Genomic DNA, 18,193 nt, shown 5'->3' on the forward strand with positions numbered 1-18,193 from the left:
TCTTAATGAAGAATTCTATCATATTATGATCGCTCTGACCCGTCAGAACTGCTTGTTCTTTAGTGTCAGCCAGTGGCTCAGTTGGTAGCACTCTTGCCGCTGAGTCAGAAAGTTGTGGGTTCAAGTCCCACTCCAGAGACTTGAGCACAAAAACCTAGGCTGACACTCCAGTGCAGTACTGAGGGAGTGCAGCACTGTCGGAGGTGCCGATTTTTGGAGCAGACGTTAAACCGAGGCCCCGTCTGCTCTCTCAGGTGGATATCAAAGATCCTATGGCACTATTTCACAGAAGAAAAGCAAAGAGAGGGCATGAAAAAATATTGACAAGGAAAACAAGTGGAGCCTATTAGGGACTATAAAGGTGACCTGTGTGTGGAAGCGGAAGACATGAATATGGTTCTTAATGAATACTTTGCGCCTGTTTTCACAAAAGAGAGGGACGATGCAGACATTGCAATCAGGGAGGAGGAGTGTTGCAGTGGGGAAAGAGTTAAACTGACATCGCTGGCAGTTTCACTGAATGGTGTAATAAAGACCATACTTTGCAGTAATAAGATTTTTCTAAGTTGCTGAATTAGCAGTTGAGATAACATAGCCGGACAAGGAACCATAAGAGGCCGAGAGGATGTAAGTTCTGTTCTGGCAGGAAAGTAAAACAATGAGTTGGAAGTAAAAGAGGCCGAGAGAGGCAGGAAAGGAGGACAATGAGTCAGAAGTACAATGTTGATGAGACCCATCTGGCATAAACAGAGGTCAGAGGTCAGAGGTGCAACAACAGCTTGTGGGATAACGGCCGATAATAAAGGCGGTACTTTAATGTAACGCGGCATAGGCAACCAATCAGTGAAGATGCAGGTGGGTCGGGATCCAATCGGGTGGCAGGAATGAATTGTGCATGAGATGGCCATGTGTATTGTAATGTATAAAAATGTAGTGTTTGCTGTGGCAATTTGGAAAGGTCTGGCTAAGACAGAGCAGACTGTTTCCCCACCGGTGCAATAAAGACAACTTGACTATCGATCTAAAACCTTGTGTCGAGTGTTGGTTTAAAATACTCCACAACAATTGGCGTCACAAAGAGCATTCGAACCTGTGCGGGGATAGACAGTACACATGGACCAGGGTCCCGCAGGGTTTCCACAACAGTCCAAATATATTCCACCGTGTACTGAGTCAAGCCTTAGACGGGTTAGACCTATCAAAGTACCAGAGCGCCCTACTCCAATATGTCGATGACATAATGATTGCATCAGAGGATGCCAAAGGACACATGGGAGCAGTACTGGCCACCCTCCAGACACTTCAGAAAGCTGGCTTTAAATTGAAACCCAAAAAGGCACAGGTTGGACTGTCCAAAGTAAAGTATCTGGGGCACGAAATGAGCCAGGGGTATAAGGCACTCCCGCAGGAAGGAAAGGCAGCCATAAAAGACATGCCAAGGCCAGTGACCGTCTGGGGAGTGAGGAAAGTGTTGGGACTGTTTAATTACTGCAGGAATTTTATATCAGACTTTGCAGGGAAAGCAGAGCTGATTCAATGGTTAGTTAAAGGGGGGAGACCCGCCACTGATAAGATAGAATGGGAATCGGAGCAGGACGAGGCTTATGCAAAATTAAAAGCAGCCCTGACGTCCGCATCTGCACTAGGATTGCCAAATATAGTCAAACCATTCCATATATATATATATATAATATAGACGGGAACTTCTATAATGCTGTAGTCACCCAAGAGTACGGGGGAGATATGAGGCCAATTGCCTATTACTCCACCCAACAAACCCCCATGGCTAAAGGAATGGCGAGATGTGTGGCGGCCCTCGACTGTGCCACATGGGCGGTGCGGATATGCGAGCCCGTCACTATGTCAGGACAGCTGATATTACACACGCAAAACACAGTGTGGACCTGCTAAACACAGGCAAAATGGAGGCTGTATCAGACAGAAGGAGGGCAGCTCAGGAAGCAGTATTGATACCCAAGGACAGATCAGTCCAGATTATAAGGGAACATAGAGTCAACCCCGCAGAGGGAATGCTATCAGAGGGTGAGGCACATGAGTGTCAGTTAGTATTCGAAGAAGAGGTCATAGGAAGAGTGAGTGCAGTACATTGAGTGTAAGCAGAGTTTGGTAAGTGGGAGAAAAAGTCATTTTAGTGTATTTACTGAATTTTAGTGAGTGAAAAAGTTAATTATTTGAAGTAAGTTTAATTTTTTTTTTAAAGAGTAAATTAAGCTGTTGGGGAGTTTAAACCGGAAGTAAAATCCGGGTATAAAAAGGGGCGGGCTTAGTGCGGTGCATTGAGTGTAAGCAGAGTTTGGTAAGTGGGAGAGTTCGGGCAAGTGGGAGGTGAGGGAATGTTTTTGCTCTGTTTTGCTTCCCACTCTCAGGCTAATCCAGCATTGCAGAAGCGGAGCAGCAAGACAATTCAACCGGACAGGTCCCCCAGACAGCATTCACGAGGGAGGTTGGCGATCAGCTGGTTGGTAGATCCTTTTCCTTCTCTTCGATAGCTTTAAGTTGGTAAGTCCTATTAAACAGTGGTGTAATATTATCATCTATTTCGGGGCAGAGGGCCTTCATAACTAATAATAAGAAATTTAATTAATTATATAGATATGGGTGAACAGGTGATGTGTTACTGTTGTGAAATGTGGGAGCTGGTGGACCCCATTGAGGCTCACGGTGATTAAATTTGCGATAAGTGTTTGCTGCTAGAGGAACTCAGGCTCCGTGTTAAAGAGCTTGAGACCGAGCTTCAGACACTGCGACACATCAGGGAGGGGGAGAAGTTCCTGGACTCTATGTTTCAGGAGGTAGTCACACCCATGAAATTAATTAATGCAGATGTAGTCCGTGGTCAGGGACAGGATGGTGTGACTATGAGTGAGGCAGGTACAGGGATCCAGGAGGTAGTGTTGACGGAGACACAGCCCTTGCTCTTGTCAAGCAGGTTCGAGGTTCTTACTCCCTGTGAGGGCGGGAGCAGGGACTGCAGGGAGGATGAGCAACCTGGCCACAGCACCGTGGAACAGGGGGCCATTCAAGTGGAGGGAGTAAAAAGAAATGTTGTAGTGGTAGGGGATAGTATCATTAGGGGGATAGATAGGGTTCTCTGCAATCGAGATCGGGAGTCCCGAAGGCTGTGTTGCCTGCCTGGTGCCAGGGTTAAGGACATCTCTTCTGGGCTGGAAAGAAACTTGGAGGGGGAGGATCCAGTTGTCGTGGTCCATGTTGGTACAAACGACGTAGATAAGACAAGGAAGAAGGTTCTGTTAAAGGAGTATGAGCAGCTAGGGGTCAAATTAAAAAACAGAACCTCAAGGGTAATAATCTCTGGGTTATTACCTGAGCCACGAGCGAATTTGGCTAGGATAAATAAAATCAAAGAGTTAAATGCGTGGCTCAAAGACTGGTGTGGGAGAAATGGGTTTTGCTTCTTGGGACACTGGCACCAGTACTGGGACAGGAGGGAACTGTTCCATTGGGACGGACTTCACTTGGCCAGTGCTGGGACTAGAGTCCTGGCGAATCATATAACTAGGGCTGTAGAGAGGGCTTTAAACTAGTTAGTGGGGGGGAGGTTTCCAGAGAGCAAATAATAAAAATGACAACGGAGAAGGTCATAGACTTAGGCAGCAGTGGTGGAATTAAAAAACAGAATGTGTCAGGAAGGGACAGAAGGTATGGAGTAAAGGTAAAGTAGTAAAAGGGGAAAAAACAGGAACTAAGTGTCACAAAACATATTTGAAAGTTCTTTATCTGAATGCACGTAGCTTTTGAAACAAAATGGATGAGTTAACGGCACAAATAACTACATATGGGTATGATCTTGTGATCATTACAGAAACATGGCTGCAGGGTGACCATGACTGGGAATTAAACATACCAGGTTATTTAACGATCAGGAAGGACAGGCAGGAAGGAAGGGGAGGTGGGGTGGCTATGTTAATAAAGGAAGGAATCACTATAATACAGAGAAATGATATTGGGTCAAAGGAGCAGGATAGTGAAACAGTTTGGGTGGAAATAAGGAATAATAAGGGGAAAAAAACACTAGTGGGCGTAGTCTATAGGCCTCCGAACAGTTGCAACTCTGTTGGACGGAGTATTAATCAGGAAATAGTTGAGGCTTGTAATAAGGGAGCAGCTATAATTATGGGGGATTTTAACTATCATATTAACTGGACAAATCAAATTGGGCAGGGCAGCCTTGAAGATGAGTTCATTGAGTGTATTAGGGATGGGCTTCTTGAGCAGTATATAACTAAACCGACCAGGGGGCAAGCAACCTTAGATGTGGTCCTGTGTAATGAGACAGGATTAATTAAAAATGTCCTCGTAAAGGATCCCCTTGGAATGAGTGACCATAACATGGTTGAATTCCATATTCAATTAGAGGGTGAGAAGATTGGATCTCAAACAAGCGTGCTGAGCTTGAATAAAGGAGACTATGAAGGTATGAGAGCAGAATTGATTAGAGTGGACTGGGAAAATAGATTAAAGGGTAAGACGGTACATGATCAGTGGTGTACATTTAAGGAGTTATTTTACAACTTCCAAAAAATATATATTCCACTGAGGAAAAAAGGGTGTAAAAGATAGCCACCCGTGGCTATGTAAAGTAATTAAGGATAGTATCCGACTAAAAACAAGGGCATATAAGGTAGCCAAATCTAGTGGGAGGATAGAAGATTGGGAAGTCTTTAAAAGTGAGCAAAAAATAACTAAAAGATTGATTAAGAAAGGGAAGATAGATTATGAAAGTAAATTAGCAAAAAATATAAAAACAGATAACAAAAGTTTCTATAGTTATATAAAAAGAAAAAGGGTGGCTAAAGTAAATGTTGGTCCCTTAGAGGATGAGACTGGGAAATTAATGGTGGGAAACATGGAGATGGCAAAAACGCTGAACAAATATTTTGTATCAGTCTTTACAGTAGAGGACACTAAGAATATCCCAACACTGGACAAACAGGGGGCTCTAGGGGGGGGGGGGGGTGGGAGGAGCTAAATACGATTAAAATCACTAAGGAAGTGGTACTTGGTAAAATAATGGGACTCAAGGTGGATAAATCCCCTGGACCTGATGGCTTACATCCTAGGGTCTTGAGGGAAGTGGCGGTAGGGATTGTGGATGCATTGGTAATAATTTTCCAAAACTCCCTGGACTCAGCAAAGGTCCCGGCAGATTGGAAAACTGCTAATAGAGTCATAGAGTCATAGAGTAATACAGCACGGATAGAGGCCCTTCGGCCCATCGTGTCCGCGCCGGCCATCATGCCCTGTCTAATCTAATCCCATATTCCAGCATTTGGTCCGTAGCCTTGTATGCTATGGCATTTCAAGTGCTCATCCAAATGCGTCTTGAATGTTGTGAGGGTTCCAGCCTCCACAACCCTTCCGGGCAGTGAGTTCCAGACTCCAACCACCCTCTGGGTGAAAAAGTTCTTTCTCAAATCCCCTCTAAACCTCCCGCCCTTTACCTTGAATCTCTGCCCCCTAGTTATTGACCCTTCTACTAAGGGAAAAAGCTCCTTAGTATCCATCCTATCTATGCCCCTCATAATTTTGTACACCTCAATCATGTCCCCCCTCAGCCTCCTCTGCTCCAAGGAAAACAAACCCAATCTGCCCAGCCTCTCTTCATAGCTGAAGCGTTCCAGCCCTGGTAGCATCCTGGTGAATCTCCTCTGCACCCTCTCCAAAGCTATCACATCCTTCCTGTAGTGTGGCGACCAGAACTGCACACAGTATTCCAGCTGTGGCCTAACCAGTGTTTTATACAGCTCCATCATAACCTCCTTGCTCTTATATTCTATGCCTCGGCTAATGAAGGTAAGTATCCCATATGCCTTTTTTACCACCTTATCCACCTGTTCCGCCGCCTTCAGGGATCTGTGTACTTGCACACCCAGATCCCTCTGACCCTCCGTCTTGCCTAGGGTCTTACCATTCATTGTGTATTCCCTTGCCTTGTTAGTCCCCCCAAAGTGCATCACCTCGCACTTTTCCGGGTTAAATTCCATTTGCCACTGTTCCACCCATCTGACCAACCCATCGATATCGTCCTGCAGACTGAGACTACCCTCCTCGCTATTTACCACCCTACCAATTTTTGTATCATCCGCGAACTTACTGATCATACCTTTTACATTCATATCCAAGTCATTAATATAGACCACAAACAGCAAGGGACCCAGCACCGATCCCTGTGGTACCCCACTGGCCACAGGCTTCCAGTCACAAAAACAACCTTCGACCATCACCCTCTGCCTTCTGCCACTAAGCCAGTTTTGTATCCAACGTGCCAAGGCACCCTGGATTCCATGGGCTCTTACCTTCTTGACCAGTCTCCTGTGCGGGACTTTATCGAAGGCCTTACTGAAATCCATGTATACCACATCCACTGCGTTGCCCTCATCCACACACCTAGTCACCCCCTCAAAAAATTCAATCAAATTAGTCAGACATGATCTTCCCTTGACAAAGCCATGTTGACTATGCCTGATTAATCCTTGCCTCTCCAAGTGGAGACTGATTTTGTCCCTCAGAATTTTTTCCAATAATTTTCCCACGACTGATGTTAGGCTCACTGGCCTGTAGTTCCCCGGTTTTTCCCTACTCCCCTTCTTGAATAATGGAACTACATTAGCGGTTCTCCAGTCCTCTGGCACATCCCCTGTGGCCAGAGGGGTTCTGAATATATGTGTTAGAGCCCCCGCAATCTCTTCCTTTGCCTCACACAGCAGCCTGGGATACATTTCGTCCGGGCCTGGGGATTTATCCATTTTTAGGCCTGCTAAAACCGCCAATACCTCCTCCCTCTCGATGTTAATGTGTTCGAGCATATCACAGTCCCCCCGCCCTATTTCTATGTCTACATCGTCCCTCTCCATAGTGAAAACAGATGCAAAAAATTCATTTAGAACCCCTCCTACATCTTCCGGCTCCACACACAGATTGCCACTTTTGTCCCTAATGGGCCCTATTTTTTCCCTAGTTATCCTCTTACCCTTAATATACTTATAAAACATCTTAGGATTTTCCTTTATTTTGCTCGCCAGTGTTATTTCATGGCCCCTCCTTGATCTCCTAATTTCTTTTTTAAGTATCCCCCTGCACTTTTTGTACTCCTCTAGGGCTTCCTCCGTCTTTAGCCTTTTGTATCTGCCAAAAGCCCTCCTTTTTTTTCTAATCCATTCTCGTATATCCCCTGACATCCACGGTTCCCTGTGGTTTTTGGAACCACCCTTGACCTTTACGGGAACATGTTGCCATTGTATGATCTCAATCTCCCTTCTGAAAGCCTCCCATTGCTCCGATGCGGATTTTCCTACAAGAGCTGATCCCAGTCCATTTTGGCCAGATCCTGCCTTATCCTATTAAAATCGGCCTTCCCCCAATTTAGAACCTTTATTTCCGGCCCATCCCTGTCCTTTTCCATGACCACCTTAAATCTCACCATATTATGGTCACTGTCACCAAAGTGCTCACCTACTAGCACTTCTTCCACTTGGCCGGCCACATTCCCTAGAATTAGGTCCAGTACCGCCCCCTCTCTTGTAGGACCTTCTACATGCTGGCTCAAAAAGCTCTCCTGGATGCACTTTAAGAATTCTACACCCTCTGTGCCTTTCACACTCTGACTATCCCAGTTAATATTGGGGAAGTTGAAATCCCCCATTATTATTACCCTATTATTTGCACATTTCTCTGAGATTTGCCTACATATCTGTTCCTCTATCTCCCCCTGACTGTTTGGAGGCCTATAGTACACTCCCAGCAAAGTGCTTGCCCCCTTCTTGTTTTTAAGCTCCACCCATATGGCCTCATTAGAGGAACCTGCTAATATGTCATCCCTCCTTACTGCAGTAATTGACTCCTTAATTAATATTGCTACACCCCCTCCTCTTATACCCCCCCCCTTTGTCTCGCCTGAAGATTCTCTACCCCGGAATATTGAGCTCCCATGTGTTTATCAACACCTTCAGTTCATCCACCTTATTTGCAAGACTCCTTGCATTAAAATAGATGTCATCCAGCCTTGCCCTTGTATATTTGCCCTGTCTACCAAGCTGACTTGTTTTTTTCTCTATAATTGGCAGCACATCACCCCCTCTTTCAGCTCCCCTCTGTATCCCATCCCCCTGCCAAGTTAGTTTAAACCCCCCCCAACAGTGCTAGCAAACCTCCCCGCAAGGATATTTGTCCCGCTCTGGTTCAGGTGCAACCCGTCCGACTTGTACAAGTCCCACCTTCCCCAGAAGCAGGCCCAGTGATCCAGGAAAGTAAAACCCTCCCCCCTACACCAACTCATTAGCCACGCATTCATCTGCTCTATCCTCCTATTCCTATACTCACTAGCACGTGGCACTGGGAGTAATCCAGAGATTACAACCTTTGAGGTCCTGCTCTTTAATCTGTTACCTAGCTCCCTAAATTCTTGATGCAGGACCTCATCCCCCTTCCTACCTATGTTGTTGGTCCCAATGTGGACCACGACCTCTGCCTGCTCACCCTCCCCCTTAAGAATGCCCTGTAGCCGCTCAGTGACATCCATGACCCTGGCCCCAGGGAGGCAACAAACCATCCTGGAGTCACGTTTGCGGCCACAGAAACGCCTATCTGTTCCCCTTACGATAGAATCCCCTACCACTATTGCTCTCCCACTCTTTTTCCTCCCTTTCTGAGCAGCAGAAGCGTCCCTGGTGCCAGGAAGCTGGCTGCTGCTGCCTTCCCCTGGTGAGTCATCCCCCTCAACAGTATCCAACTTGGTATACTTGTTTGAAAGGGGGATGTCCACAGGGTGCCCCTGCACTTCCTGCCTGCCTCTGTTGCTCCGCCTGATGGTCACCCCCTGTGCAGCCCTACCCTGAGGCGTGAACAACTCGCTAAATGTGCTATCCACGAGCCTCTCAGCATCGCGCATGCTCCAAAACTCATCCACCCGCAGCTCGAGCGCCACAATGCGGTCTACAAGTAATGTAACACCCTTATTTAAAAAGGGCAGTAGGCAGAAGGCTGGAAACTATAGACCTGTTAGCCTAACATCTGTGGTTGGTAAAATTTTAGAGTCCATTATTAAGGAGACAGTAACGGGACATTTGGATACACATAATTTAATAGGACAAACTCAGCATGGTTTCATGAAGGGGAAGTCATGTTTGACAAATTTGCTTGAGTTCTTTGAGGAAGTAACATATAGGGTGGATAAAGGGGAACCAGTGGACGTAGTGTATTTAGACTTCCAAAAGGCATTTGACAAGGTGCCACATAAAAGATTATTGCTCAAGATAAAAAATCACGGGATTGGGGGTAATATTCTGGTGTGGGTGGAGGATTGGCTCTCTAACAGAAAGCAGAGTGTTGGGATAAATGGTTCATTCTCAGACTGGCAATCAGTAACTCGTGGTGTTCCGCAGGGATCAGTGCTGGGTCCCCAACTCTTTACAATCTATATTAACGATTTGGAGGAGGGGACCGAGTGTAACATATCAAAGTTTGCAGATGATACAAAGATGGGAGGGAAAGTAGTGAGTGAGGAGGACATTAAAAACCTGCAAAGGGACATAGACAGGCTAAGTAAGTGGGCAGAGATTTGGCAGATGGAATACAATGCTGGAAAGTTTGAGGTTATGCACTTTGACAGGAAAAATCATAGAGCAAGTTATTATCTTAATGGCAAGAAACTGGAAAGTACTGTAGTACAAAGGGATCTGGGGGTCCTGGTGCACGAAACTCAAAAAGTTAGTATGCAGGTGCAGCAAGTGATCAAGAAGGCCAATGGAATGTTGGCTTTTATTGCTAGGGGGATGGAATATAAAAATAGGGAGGTATTGCTGCAGTTGTACAAGGTATTGGTGAGACCGCACCTGGAATACTGCATACAGTTTTGGTGTCCATACTTAAGAAAAGACATACTTGCGCTCGAGTCAGTACAAAGAAGGTTCTCTCGGTTAATTCCGGGGATGAGGGGGTGGACATATGAGGAGAGGTTGAGTAGATTGGAACTCTACTCATTGGAGTTCAGAAGAATGAGAGGCGAACTTACTGAAACATATAAGATTGTGAAGGGGCTTGATCGGGTGGATGCGGTGAGGATGTTCCCAATGAAGGGTGAAACTAGAACTAGGGGGCATAATCTTAGAATAAGGGGCTGCTCCTTCAAAACTGAGATGAGGAGAAACTTCTTCACTCAGAGGGTGGTAGGTTTGTGGAATTTGCTGCCCCAGAAAGCTGTGGAAGCTTCATCATTAAATAAATTTAAAACAGAAATAGATAGTTTCCTGGAAGTAAAGGGAATTAAGGGTTACGGGGAGCGGGCAGGAAATTGGACATGAGTCTAGGTTCGGAATGGTCGTGGCCCTGTGGGTAGTGGAGCGGGCCCAGGGGCCGTGTAGCCTGGTTCTGCTCCTACTTCTTGTGTTCTAATTCTGTTAGATTTCAGGAGATGGTTTTATTGCTGTTCCTGGCTGGGGTGGAGATCACCTTTACAGAAGGTAAGTACTGTAGAAAATATAGGGACAGAGTGATCTCCTGGGCAAGTTTCCATCGCCTAGATGGGTCGGAGAGGAATTTCCCAGATTTTTTCTCCCAAATTGGCCATTGGTTTTTTTTTAAGCTGGTTTTTCGCCTCTCCCGGGAGATCACATGGGTTCGGGTGGGATGGAGAGTGATAGTATATTTGAGGTTAGGATCAGATCAGCCATGATCTTATTGAATGGTGGAGCAGGCTTGAGGGGCCGATTGGCCTACTCCTGCTCCTATTTCTTATGTTCTTATGTTCTTAGAATTGCCCCTTGAAAATCCTGAAAACACCTTTTATGTAGACGGATCTCGCCAATATATAAATGGGGAGCCACACACGGTTGGGCAGTAGTATCCGAGAATGGAGAAACAGTCGCAAAGGGAGGGCTTGAATGAGGAACCTCAGTGCAGGTTGCAGAACTAGTGGCTCTCACGGAAGTACTGAAATTGGCAAAAGGAAAACGAGTAAATATATACACAGATAGTGGGTATACATTTGTGTAGTACATGATTATATGATAGCGTGGAATAGGAGAGGATATGTAACCTCTGGAGGAGGACAAATACAGCATGAGGAGGTAGTGAGAGACCTAGTAGAAGCGGTAAAAGGAGCAGAAGAGGTAGCAGTGATTAAAATAAAGGCACACCGCAAGATAGTGAGCGAGCAACAAAAAGGAAATATGCTAGCTGATCAGGCAGCAAGAGCAGCAGGTAGAATAACAGCAGAGGAAGTGAACATTAAAAGAATCCAAGAGGAGACTGAAATGGAGGAGCAGGAGCAGTGGACAAAGAGAGGCGCAGCCAAAGGTAGAGATGGAATATGGAAAAAGGATCACAGGGTGACCGGACTGACACCATATGAACTCAGGACTGGACGAGCAACGTGTCTGCTGGAAGGAGTAACATCTGGTAGCGAGGGACTAGTACCCTTAAAAGATAAAATTAGGAAATACGTACAAACATTGGATAATCAATTGAAGGAGCTCAAACAAGAAGTTAAAGAACAACAAGACATGAGATAAAAATACACAAAAGCAGGGGGCCTCGGAGCCCCTACCCAAAGTGGGCAAGCAGCTTTTTGTTAAAATATTGCCAGAGAGATCGGGATTCTCACCTAGATGGACCGGACCATTTGAGGTTATCATGACCAGCGATACGTGCGCATGTATAGATATGAGGGGAATGGGTAGATGGAAACATTGGACCCAATTAAATCGGTACAACAATAACCCCTCTGATCTTAAATCTCACAGGAACAATGGAATAAACACCGGAGATAAACTAACCTCTGGTGACGACCAGGCTTCTGCTTAATTTACAGGGAAACTTCACCATGAAGGTGGGATTACTGCTGGGACATGAAATAAGCAAAGGGACATCCCACATTACACAACAAGTACATGATGAAGAAGCACCATGTTTTAATGGAACAATCACATTCGGAGTCTCATCCACGGCTCCCAATACACAGAAAGAAGAGACAAGCGAACCGAGGATGCTACAATGTCCAGATATGAACCTGGACCCATGAATGGACTAGTATTATTTACCGAGGGAGAACAATTGTATGATAACGGGAGACACAAAATTGTACCGGTGCTAATGAACTTAACCATGTTACAATGGCCAGGATATTGTGAAAGGTTTACTAAAACTAGAGAATTGTATGGATATATGATAAAGAATGTAATTAACCAAGCTGCTGATGCGACAGGGGCTACTAATTTTAGGGGACGTGCTGCATTCCACCAAAGGATTAAGAGGAGCTTAGGAACCGATATACTCACGGGAATAAACACAGGGACATCATTCATTAATTCCCTAGATATACAAGGAGTCCAGAGTCATGTGGAACGACTACAAAGGATAATACAACAGATTTTAGAGAAGGAAACTGGTTTGGTTCGACGAGGATCAGAGTTGAGAGGACATGCGATAAGGAAATTACTCGAGGGAATCAAGGTTATAGAGGACCATGCTAGCATTATCAACAAACTAAACCACAGAGATGAGGAACAGGCAAAAGACGGGGTAGGGAGAGGCTTGTGTCATGCCTATGGCCAATGGATCACCGGACAGTTAAAACATAATCTGGAATAGATACAGCAAGGCGAGGTACCAGACTGGATTAACAGCACACAGCTCTATGGCCTGAGCCAGAATCCAGGCCCTCTGAGTACTTGTACCCTCAAAGGGATGACCAGAGTATATCCAGTGATACAAAAATGTAAAGCAGAAGTGACAGCAATGATAGGCATGGTACTCCTGATACCAGTGGTGGGACTAGACACGACTCCGTACCCACAGTACCAGGTAACAAACATAGACATAGTGAGGGGTGAGACATACCTCCAATACTATCCAATTGATACCTATGCCATCAGGAAGAATGGTACTATGAGAGGGGTCTCCCTAAATGGATGCCACGGGAAAGACACGCTTACGATATGCCCACATCCGGTAAGAGAAGGCCCTAAGGATGAGTGCGGCTATAATAAGACTGAGGGATGTGTGTTGGAATTATCACATGTTGATCACCATCACACCCGCTCGGGATATAGAGGCGAAGGGGAGTATTGTATAGCCACCACAGAGACTGAGTACCAATATAGTAACCTTGTATGTGCAATCACAATGCCTAACTTCTGCTTTACGCCAAAGATCCCTGTGACAATTGGACACACCAGATTGGTGTATGTACATTCAAGGGAGGAGATAAAACTAAATGTGCCAGATAGTCTAAAGGATGAGTTGGTTAATTATGAAGATCCGGTAGGGGCCCCAATACCCCGCCTGCAAGAGGATCTGCAAGAAATGAGAGGATTTAAGTAAGATGGTGAAACAGTACATCGTGTTGCAAAGGAATCTTGGGGAATTAGAAAGGGACATAGAGGTAGAGCTACAGGAAGTCCCGTGGTATGAGAAGCTGTGGGATTGGGGAGTGAATGTCAACATACACCCATGGATCTGCATCATTTCTCATATATTAGTGATAGTACAGTTAGTCATGGCTATAGGATGGGGAATAGCAGCATGCACCGCTTGTAAAAAGAAACGGACCAAACAAAGAGCTAAAGCGAGTCGGAAAACACAAGATTGCTCGAAACATGATGGGTATGCAGGGCCTCCCGAACCAGCGCCTGATCACTGCATGGGGCAGGAGGCACAGCGATGCTTATACATGTGGTTTAACTTGGGCAAGGGCCAAGTACCAAAAGGGGGGATTGCAGTGGGGAAAGAGGTAAACGGACATCGCTGGCAGTTTCACTGAATGGTGTAATAAAGACAATAATCTAATGGGCCTTTTGCAGTAGTAAGCTTTTTCTAAGTTGATATAGTTGATAGGTCTCTTACGGTTTCCACATCTGCCTAAGAGGATGTAAGTTCTGTTCTGGCAGGAAAGTAAAACAATGAAAGAGGCCGAGAGAGGCAGGAAAGGAGGACAATGAGTCAGAAGTACAATGTTGATGAGACCCATCTGGCATAAACAAAGGTCAGAGGTGCAACAACAGCTTGTGGGACAATGGCCGATAATAAAGGTGGTACTTTAATGTAACGCGGCACAGGCAACCAACCAGTGAAGATGCATGCGGGCCAAGGTCCAATCGGGTGGCAGGAATGAAGTTTGACGTGTGTTGTAATGTATAAAAATGTAGTGTTTGCTGTACCAATTTGGAAAGGTCTGGCTAAGACAGAGCAGACTGTTTCCCCACCGGTGCAATAAAGACAACTTGACTATCGATCTAAAACCTTGTGTCGAGTGTTGGTTTAAAATACTCCACAACAGTGTAGTCACGGACAAATTATTCTAAAGAGCATTTAAAAGCTACAAGATACGGGACTGAAGACGTTCCTCAAACGGAGGGGGGACAAATCCCAGGGACATGATGGTTTCCATCCGAGGATTCTGAGGGAAGCCAGGGGAAGGAATAACGGAGGGTCCCTGAGTATAAACTGGCTGGCGCCTTTCCCTACATTACAACAGCGACAGCAATTCAAAATCAATGAATTGGCCGTGAAGCCCTTTGGGCATCCTCGGGTCGTGAAGGGCGGCGAATAAATGCACCCTCGCCTCTGAGTCAGGGGTCATGGGTTCAAGTCCCACTCCAGAGACTTGAGCCCAAAAATCCAGGCTGACAGTCCAGTGCAGTGCTGAGGGAGTGCTGCATTGTCGGAGGTGCCGTCTTTCAGATGAGATGTTAAACCAAGGCCTCGTCTGCTCTCTCGGGTGGACGTAAATGATCCCAGGGCACTATTTTGAAGATGATTAGGGGAATTATCCCCGGTGTCCTGGCCAATATCAATCCCTCAATCAACATCACTAAAAAAAAAGATTATCTAGTCATCATCACATTGCATAGAAACATAGAAAAATAGGAGCAGGAGTAGGCCATTCGGCCCTTCGAGCCTGCTCTGCCATTCAATATGATCATGGCTGATCCTCTGTCTCAATACCATATTCCCGCTCTCTCCCATACCCCTTGATGCCTTTTGTGTCAAGAAATCTATCTATCTCCTTCTGTGGTAGAGAATTCCACAGGTTCACCACCCTCTGAGTGAAGAAATTTCTTCTCATCTCTGTCCTAAATGTCCTAAATATCCTGAGACTGTGACCCCTCGATCTAGACCCCCAGCCAGGGGAAACATCCTCCCTGCATCCAGACGGTCTAGCCCTGTCAGAATTTTATACATTTTAATGAGATCCCCTCTCATTTTTCTAAACTCTAGTGAATACAGACCTAGTCGACCCAATCTCTCCTCATACGACAGTCCTGCCATCCCAGGAATCAGTCTGGTGAACCTTCACTGCACTCCCTCTAAGGCAAGTACATCCTTTCTTAGGTAAGGAGACCAAAACTGCACACAGTACTCCAGGTGTGGTCTCACCAAGGCCCTGTATAACTGTATTAAGACATCCTTGCTCCTGTACTCAAATCCTCTTGCAATGAAGGCCAACATACCATTTGCCTTCCTAACTGTTTGCTGCACCTGCATGTTTGCTTTCAGTGACTGGTGTACAAGTACACCCAGGTCCCTTTGTACATCAACATTTCCCAATCTATCACCATTTAAATAATACTCTGCCTTTCTGTTTTTTCTACCGAAGTGGATAACTTCACATTTATCCACGTTATACTGCATCTGCCATGTATTTGCCCACTCACTCAACTTGTCTAAATCGCCTTGAAGCCTCTTTGCATCCTCCTCACAACTCACAATCCCACCTAGTTTTGTGTCGTCAGCAAACTTGGAAATATTACATTTGGTTCCCTCATCCAAATCATTGATATATATTGTGAATAGCTGGGGCCCAAGCACTGATCCCTGCGGTACCCCACTAGTCACCGCCTGCCATCCAGAAAAAGGCCCATTTATTCCTACTCTGTTTTCTGTCTATAAACCAATTTTCAATCCATGCCAGTTTATTACCCCCAATCCCATGAGCTTTAATTTTGCACACTAACCTCTTATGTGGGCCTTTAATCAAAGGCCTTCTGAAAGTCCAAATACACCACATCCACTGGTTCTCCCTTATCTATTCTACCAGTTACATCCTCAAAAAACTCCAGTGGGTTTCTCAAACACGATTTCCCTTTCATAAATCCAGGTTGACTCTGTCTAATCCCGTTGATATTTTCTAAGTGTCCTGTTATCACATCCTTTATAATCGAGTCTAGCATTTTCCCTACTACTGATGTTAGGCTAATAGTGGGGTTACATTTGCCACCCTCCAATCTGCAGGAACTGTTCTATAATCTATAGAATTTTGGAATTGCTGGTTGTGGGAGCTTGCTGAGCGCAAATTGGCTGCTGGTTTTCCTACATTACAACAGGGCATCCACTTCATTGGCTGTAAAGCGCTTTGGGACATCCGATGGTGGTGAAAGGCGCTATATAAATGCAAGTCTTTCTTTTCTTTCTTTAAGTTCTTTGTTTCTCTTTTTCACTCCATTTTGACCCAGACTGTCTCACAATGGAGGGGTTATCATAGAATCACAGAAATTTAGGGCACAGAAGGAGGCCATTCGGCCCATCGTGCCTGAGCCTGCTGAAAAACAGCTTTCCAGCCTAATCTCACTTTCCAGCTCTTGGTCCGTAGCCCTGCAGGTGACAGCACTTCATCTGCATATCCAAGTACTTTTCAACTGAGATGAGGGTTTCTGCCTCAACCACCCTTTCAGGCAGAAAGTTCCAGACCCCGACCACCCTCTGAGTGAAAAAAGTTCTCCTCAACTCCCCTGTAATCCTTCTACCAATTACTTTAAATCTATGGCCCCTGGTTATTGACCTCTCTGCTAAGGAAAATAGGTCCTTCCTACCCACTCTATCCAGGCCCCTCATAATTTTATACACCGCAAATCAAGTCTCCCTCAGTCTCCTCTGCTCCAAAGAGCAGTTAGTTACAGAGATTGGAGAAGTTTGGGGCTTTCTTTTGCACTGAAGCAGCGAAGGATGAGGGCCAGCCTGATGGAGGTCCTCAAGACCATGAGGGTTATTGATCAAAGGCAAATGACAGATTCCTCTCTGGGCACCTCAAAGTCCGCATGCACCGCTCTTGTTGGGGTTTAGAACGCACATGCTCAGGGGCAGCAGAGTCCCAGGACCAGCTACTAGTGGGCATGCTCAGGGGCAGCGGAGTCCCAGAACCAGCTGCCAGTGCGCATGCTCAGGGGCCCAGAGTCCCAGGACCAGTTGCTAGTGCGCATGCTCAGGGGTGGAGTCCCAGGACCAGCTGCTAGTGGGCATGCTCAGGGGCAGAGTCCCAGGACCAACTGCTAGTGGGCATGCTCAGGGGCGGAGTCCCAGGACCAGCTGCTAGTGCGCGTGCTCAGGGGTGGAGTCCCAGGACCAGCTGCTAGTGCACATGCTCAGGGGTGGAGTCCCAGGACCAACTGCTAGTGGGCATGCTCAGGGGCGGAGTCCCAGGACCAGCTGCTAGTGCGCTTGCTCAGGGGCGGAGTCCCAGGACCAGCTGCTACTGGGCATGCTCAGGGGCAGAGTCCCAGGACCAGCTGCTAGTGGGCATGCTCAGGGATGGAGTCCCAGGACCAGCTGCTAGTGGGCATGCTCAGGGGCCCAGAGTCCCAGAACCAGCTGCGAGTGCGCATGCTCAGGGGCAGAGTCCCAGGACTAACTGCTTGTGTGCTTGCTAAGGGGCAGAGTCCCAGAATCAGCTGCTAGTGCACGTGCTCAGGGGCCCAGAGTCCCAGGACCAGCTGTTAGTGCGCGTGCTCAGGGGTGGAGTCCCAGGACCAGCTGCTAGTGCACATGCTCAGGGGCGGAGTCCCAGGACCAGCTGCTAGTGCGCTTGCTCAGGGGCGGAGTCCCAGGACCAGCTGCTACTGGGCATGCTCAGGGGCAGAGTCCCAGGACCAGCTGCTGGTGCACATGCTCAGGGGTGGAGGCCCAGAACCAGCTGCGAGTGCGCATGCTCAAGGGGCAGAGTCCCAGGACTAACTGCTTGTGTGCTTGCTAAGGGGCAGAGTCCCAGGACCAGCTGCTACTGGGCATGCTCAGGGGCAGAGTCCCAGGACCAGCTGCTGGTGCGCATGCTCAGGGGCAGAGTCCCAGGACCAGCTGCTAGTGCGCATGCTCAGGGGCAGAGTCCCAGGACCAGCTGCTAGTGGGCATGCTCAGGGGCAGAGTCCCAGGACCAGCTGCTAGT

The 18,193-nt window shown here is 46.7% G+C and overlaps 1 pseudogene; it reads right to left on the reverse strand.

Annotated features, from left to right (window-relative positions):
• LOC147118755 (uncharacterized) overlaps positions 1 to 18,193 on the reverse strand; it is a 50,155-nt pseudogene that overhangs the window by 14,731 nt on the left and 17,231 nt on the right.

Source organism: Somniosus microcephalus, chromosome 4 (assembly GCF_052327205.1).
Source record: "Somniosus microcephalus isolate GS21.2 chromosome 4, FLI_Smic_1.0, whole genome shotgun sequence".
Lineage (NCBI taxonomy): Eukaryota > Metazoa > Chordata > Chondrichthyes > Squaliformes > Somniosidae > Somniosus > Somniosus microcephalus.